Raw genomic sequence first — 7,500 nt, 5'->3', positions numbered from 1 at the left:
AAATGCATATAAGAGCCAAGGATTGAAGGGGATTGACAACACATTAACACACATTAACACATTCACATCCATAGACTAATTGGAGATCATGAGATAGATAATTTTAGTTAGTTACATTTGTAGAGAGAGAAACTCCAACTTCTCTCTAGGATTCATCTTCAATTTCTCAATTTTCAACCATTCTTTGGTGAGATCTATTGCCACTCTCAATTTACTTTGTTCATGTTGTAGATCCTCATCTCTAATCTCAATTAGTGTTGTAATTGTTCAATTCTTGTAGATCTTAGGTTTAACTTTGTTGTTTTGGATTCTATTGATTCATTGAAGATCTCATTTTCATTGTTGTTCATTGTTGATTGTTGTTAATCTCTTGTGTTGAATTGCTTTGATTCTAAATCTCTTCTCAATTTTACTATGTCTTTCATTCTTGCCCTCCAAATGTTTGAGAAAATGCCAACTTTAGATATGGAGTAGTATTCCCTCACTTGGCCTAGTGGTTGAGTCATTGGAGACACTTGAATAATGGATGTCAATTGTTGATTAAGAATTGAGGATTGCTAATTGACTTAGAGTGCACTAAAGCTAGACTTCCTTAGGGTAAGACTAGGACTTGTGACTTGAGTTAATTACTTTTACTTGACTTTCCTCTATAATTGGGGGTTAACTAAGTAAAGCAACACTCCTTTGTCATCACAATTGAAGGAAGCTATAGTGATGGAACTTCCAAAGTTCAACCTTGGCCAAGGCTTTTAATATAGATTGATTGTTGTTTTCTTTTATTAGCACTCTTATGCCACATTCTTCAAGCCACAAAAGACCACTTAACCAATAACATGCATCCTTGTAGCATTCCTAGGGAAGAACGACTCGGGACTAATACTCTCGATTATAGATTGTAGATTTGTTTGATGATGGATTTTGCGTCGGTTTAGACTATACTACGATTGATCACTTGATAATTTCTACACCGGCAAAAATTCATTCATCAAAATGGCGCCATTGCCGGGGAATGCGCATGAGTGCCATGTTTTCGGTTAATGTAAATATGTGAATATTGTGAATATGTTTGTCTTTTGTTTGTTTGTTAGTTTTTGTTAGTTTTAAGATCTCTATTGGTTTTGTTTCTATTTGCCACTATGAATTCTCATCCTTGTGGTTTTGGATATAACTATGACTATTTTGTAGGTGATGAAAACTTGAATGATGGCTCACATTGTGGGAGAGATGAATTCTTAGGAGGGGAGCCATATCCATATGAGCAATCATCATGGCAACCTTCCCCTTCAAGTTACTATGATGGTAATCCTTCCTATAATGCATATCATTCCTACGAATATGATGACTCTTATCATGGTTATACCACTCAACCACCACCATTCTATGCACCATATTCTCAACCCACATCTTATTTCCACCAAGTGCCCACATATGATCCAAATCTATATCCCCCCTATGCATACCCTTGTGACGATTATGAACAAGCGACCCTTGAATCACCACCACTCCAACATTTTTACCCTCCAACCCAAGTCCCCATGGACGATGCACTTGGTATCGTTCTTCAAGAGCAAGAAGAGCTCCAAACCGCCTTCACTAGTTTCACCTCTACCCTCCAAGAATTTACGTCCCGTATAATTTCACCCTCTACCAATAACCAAAATGACCTCCCACCTCAAAGCTTTGATGAATCTTCTTTCCAACGATATTATGATTTCTCCTCTCCGCCACAAACCTCCATGGAAGCATATCAATGTCCATTAATCCAAGAGCAATATGATCCTACTTATGTTAGTAAAGCGGAACAAGAATTAAGGGATCGTTTCAAGGAAGAAATGGATCGACTTCAAGCAACCATCCGTCAAAAGATATATTCTTGGGATTCATATCACAAGCAAAATAAGTTCACGGATGATTGTGAGAAAGCAACCAAAGAGGGAGGTATGAGAGAGACTTTAGAGTCTCAAGTTAAGCACAAGGAAATGGAGTGTGTGTTGCAACAAGCGGAGGAAATAGAGATTGTTAAAGATAAAGAAGTGGAAGAAGACCTAGAGGAGGTTGAACAAGAAGGAAGTCCCATCAACGAAAATAACTCTACATCAAGTGACAATGGTGATCTTGTTAAAGCTTCCCCCTTCGAATGTGAAGCCAATGTTGAGGAGGGTGCGCAACCTCCAACACATAACTTGATCAATGATAAAGGTTTGAAGGAAGTTAGCAAACAAGAAGAATTTAAAAAGAGTTATCAAAAGATGGAAATCATCATGGAGAAGCCAAAGGAAGTGGAACCTACAATGTCAAGATCATTGAATACCTTCCTTGTTAAGTCGCCGTCCCAATCACAAATTGAGTGGGTAATCATCTCATCCTTTAATTTTCTTGGCCCATATCAATATGCGTTGTTAGAAACGGACGGTCAACTTAGAACCCTTTGTGGGCTAGAGAGTAAGAACGGATTGGATGTTGGTGGACAATGGGAAACAAGGCGCATAAAGGACGGAAGATCAAACTTTGAGCTTCAAAAGCCGAGTGAAGCCAAACTCGATGGGATTAAGATGATGAGTATGAGTTACAAGGAAAATTCAATAAGTTTGTCACCCTATTGGAAGCATGAAGATCAAGAAGAAAAGGGGTTGACAAATAAAGTATGGGACCCCGGAACATACATAGACCACTATCAACTTAAGGGCCTCGTTACTTGCTTAGGCCCCCTTGAAGGCCTTGTACGTTTAAATTGGGATCCCGGAGGCTATTGGAAGAGCAAACACTGGTGGGAATTCGAAGAAGAGTACAAACATAAGCCACCATGACAACAAGCATCTCAAAATGTCCAACTTAAGGACTTTAACTAAAAGTGCTAGGTGGGAGACACCCCACCATGGTAAACTCTTTCCATATTTCTTTTTTAATTTGGTTTAATAAGTGATTTGAGTTACCATTGTAGGTAGTTTTTCACTTCATAATTAGCTTGTTTGTGTACACTAGTTGCTAGCATATTAACATGTATGTTGTGCTTAGTAGAAATAGAATAAATCTCAAAACCAACTTGCATTTTAAAAAGTGTGTGATTTTGACTAAATAAGGAGTTATAGGCACCATGGGGAGTCTTTGGGCAATTAGAGCTTTTAGGCATTTCAAAGAAAAAAAAAAGAGGGGGTGGACGCGCGCGCACCATATACGCGCACGCGTCCATGAGCGGGTACATCATCACCCATATTCCAGAGAGTTGGGCCTCTTATAGGCCAGCATTGTGCCTCAAGCCCAACTCAATCCACGCTTACGCGCACTATGTGCGTGCGCGTCCATACAACTATAAGGAAACGCACGCGTACGCACACCTGCCGCGTACGCGTCAATCGGCTGCTGCAACTTCTGGGCCAACACCCAGAGAGTTGAGCCGGCTCTGGGCAAACAATAAGCCCCTGGCCCAACTCAGCTCGCATGGACGCGTACATGCCGCGTGCGCGTCCATAAGCCAAGAGATGAAAAGGACGCGAGCGCACGTATCGCGCTTGCGCGCCCTATGGTGAACTGTCAATTATACGCGGACGCGCACATGCTGCGCACGCGCAGGCCTAATAGTGCAACCTCCAGGCCATTGACCAGAGAGTTAGGCCTCATGTGGGCCAACTTTAAGCCTCTAGTCCAACTCCTGGCACGCGTGCGCGCGTAGTACGCGCACGCGTCCTTGCCTATCTTGATCATCCACGCGTGAGCGCATTGTGCGCGCACGCGTAGGTCCCTAGTTGTACCAATGCACGCGGACGCGCAAGGTGCGCGCCCACGTCGATTCAAAATGATGATAACCTAATGCGCGACGCACACTGCGCAGTCGCGCAAAACCCCCTCTCCTCCCCATTTTCATCTTTTTCCTCCTCTCACCCTCAACCGCCGGTGCTCCGCCGGCCACCACCGCACGGTCAACCCCTCCTCTCGCCATCATCCCAATCGCCCACGTCCTCTCACTCTCTCGTCCATCCACGTCCTCAATCGCCGTTGTCAACCAATCACCACCTTCACCACTACCGGCGGCTGCGCTGTCGTCACCACCCACTCCCATTCGCTCTCTCTCTCTCATCCACTAGCCGATATCCACTCTCTCTCTCTCTCTCTGCTTCCTTGCAAAACCGCGGCTGCCGCCATCTTCACCGCCACCGTCCCCGGCGGTGCAAGCTTCCACCTCTGCCGACCCTGCCCAGTCCCATTTCCCTTTCCCATTCTCAGTTCCTCCCCGCTCCCAGGTTCCTGCTCCAATTTTTCATTTCTGTTAATTACTATAATTTTCTGTTAGATAGTCTGCATTCAAATGTTGTATGTTAGAATTAGTTAGAAATAATTGCGGTTAGGTAGCTAGGGCTGGATAGAGGATTCTAGGCCTGATAAGTGCTCCGTTTGTGTTTATTTTCTGTTTGCTTGCTTGTTTGCTAAGTGCCAAATTTGAGTTGCTCTGTATGAAATTTGTGCTGCCTGGATGCTTTCTTATTGCTACTGCGATTGGTTGATATTGTATTCATGCTGCTTATGCTATGTTGCAATCCGGGAACGTCCAATTTTAAGCCGGAATGCTGCCCAATTTTCAAGAATTATTTTCTTTCTAGTCTTTATTAACAAATTGAACTTGGCATATTAATTCTTTAAACATTTGCCTAATGCACGCAAGTTCATAATTGGGCTAATTTTTGTTCTTTTTATTTGACTCCTGAAATTGACATTCACTTGCATTTTTAACCCACTTGACCATCACTTTGAGCCATGATGATGAACATGCCTATTCCTCATAAATTGTGCACATTATTGGAAACATTGAATTCTTGGTTTATGGCTATGTTCTCTGATTCTTACTTGATGTCCATGTTTCAAGTTTAATTCACATCATGTTTGCTTGCCATCTATCTTACAGCCTGAAAATGTCTTACTTGCTTCATGCTAAGTGTTTAATTGCCTATATTCCATTCTACTTTTCAGGATGTCGGATAAAGGAAAAGGAAAGGCATCATCCTCCAAAAAGAGAAAGAAAACACCAAATCCCACTTTTGCTTCACTACTTGCCTATGCTCAAAACCCTCTACATGATACGGATAAAGCAAACCAATTACTACCGGCTCAGGATACGGTCAAATTCCCCAATCTCTATTATGAATTCAGATTCCCAAGCTACAATTCAAAGAATCTGAATACTGAAAAGAAGCTGGTTATTCCATCAGATTTGACCGACATCATCCACCAGCGTATTGACCGGATGGGTTTGGCCTTTTTGGATAGGGAATTGAGCCGGATGAACCGATCTTGGGTGCAGGAGTTCTATTGCAATTTCTTCCGCCACACCCTTGATTCGGTACTTGTTAGGGGGATTGAGGTACCCATCACAGAGTAGGCCATAGAGGACGCCCTTACTTGCCGGCCTAGGACCAGTGACACTGATGCATTCATGCAGGCCGAGATAGACCTTCACTGCATGACTTTTGATTTTGAGGCATTGAGGGCAGTGGTAGCTACTCCGGATGCTCCTTGGGTTATGGATGCTGATAACACGACACCCAAGGGGATGCACTTTAGTTATCTGAGCCGAGAGGCCAAGACTTGGCAGCAGATCTTCGCTCATTACGTCATGCCTACGACTCATTTCACAGAGATCCCAGTTGCCATGTTGATCTTGATCAGCTGTGTGATGGAGGGGAGAGATGTTTATTACCCCCAGCTGATCAGGCGGTTCATGTGGAGGGCCCACATCCGAGGTCTCTTTCCTTTTCCGGTCTTGGTCACTCAGATGATTCAGCGGGCCGGAGTTCCGTGGCACCAGGATGATGTATCACCACCTCCACCGCTCCCTCAGAAGGAGCCAGTTACTATTCCGTGGGAATCTTGGGTGCACGAGAGGCCCGCCTCGCGCCGCCGATCTCGAGCCAGAGCAGCAGTTGAGGGAGCTGGACCCTCTTCATCCTCAGCCCCTGCAGGAGCATCTACCGCAGCAGCACCTCAGCCGCTTTACCTGTTAGTTCAGCGTCTCTTCCGATACATGGAGCGCAGCCAGCGCCAGGTCATGCGTCGCCTAGATCGGATTGACCAGATGTTCGTGGCCCAGAGCCTTGAGCTGCCACCTCTACCAGAGTCTTCCGGTTCTGATGAGGAGACCCATGAGGAGGAGCACGCAGACTTACAGACTGAGGGTGTTCATGTGGCTGAGCCAGCACATATGGGGGCACCACCTCAGACACAGGAGTCTCAGCCGGTACCACCGCCACAGCCAGAGCCTACCGGTGTACCTATCCCAGATCCTCAGGATTAGCATCGAGGACGATGCTTGATCTTAAGTGTGGGAAGGTAGCTGGTGGCATCATTAGATACCGGTGAACATTTTAGCCACTTTTCTAGCTATCTCACTTTGCACACCTTTTGTGTATATTTGATGTATTTTGAGTTTATTTTAGATACTTTTACTGCTTATTTTGGATTTATTTTGGATTTTAGATACTTTGATGCTTATGGATATCTTTAGATGTTTTAGATGATAGATTTCATACTTTTAGTTGGATTTTTCTTTATACATTTTTGCATATCTTTATTTTTAGTTGAGGTTGTGATTAGAAATCATATTTTTGAATTGCAAATACTTAGTCACCCTTTTTGCATAAGAAATTGATTTTGAGTGAAAAAGGGAAGGGTGAACTAAGAAAATTTTTTTGGATTTTTCAATCACAACAATGCTTAGTCAAACATTGGGATTTTTCAAGAAGCTTAAATAGAGGGCATTAACCCAATTGATTGAAAGAAAATTTTTGAAAACTTGCTTGAATTTCATACCTTGTGAAGCATGTATTGAATTGAGAACACAAGCTTGTGAGACTTGAGCCTATTGATGTGGTTACATTTTATAACCACCTATTTTCCATTCTTGTGTGAAATTGCTTTCTTTCTATGATTGTGATCCTTAATTTGCTTGATTCCATATATCCATTTATTTCTTGTATTTATGCATTTATATGATTGAGGCCATTATTTTATTAGCCACTTATCCAAATAGCCAACCCTTTTATATTCCTTTGATTAGCCAATTTTGAGCCTATGCTTAACCAACTTATTCTCAATTTAGCTCATTACAAGCCCAAGGCGGAAAACCAATGAAAAGTCCTTGTTTGGATCCTTGATTAACCTAGGCTAGTGAGAGTGTTCATTATTCAAGTTGGTGAGGCTTGGGAACATTGGATGGGATAAAAGGGGCAGTACACTTTTATGTTTAGGAATTGGGCACATATTCATGTATAAATTGAATGTAGAAACCTTATGCATTGATGTTCTTGTATTTAGTTTGAAAGAAAAAAAAAGAGAGGAAAATATATAAAGAAAAAATGATGAAAAGAAAAGAAAAAAAAATGGAAAAATGATGATGGAAAAGAAGAAAAAAATAATAATAATAATAACACAATAAAGAAGGGACAAAATGCCCCAAAGTGAAGTCAATAAAAAGGAATCAATGCATAAGTGTTATGAACCAAATAAGAATAC

This window comes from Arachis stenosperma, chromosome 1, assembly GCF_014773155.1.
Source record: "Arachis stenosperma cultivar V10309 chromosome 1, arast.V10309.gnm1.PFL2, whole genome shotgun sequence".
Taxonomy (NCBI): domain Eukaryota; kingdom Viridiplantae; phylum Streptophyta; class Magnoliopsida; order Fabales; family Fabaceae; genus Arachis; species Arachis stenosperma.
The sequence above is the reverse complement of the archived record's forward strand: the minus strand, read 5'-3'. Positions refer to the sequence as shown.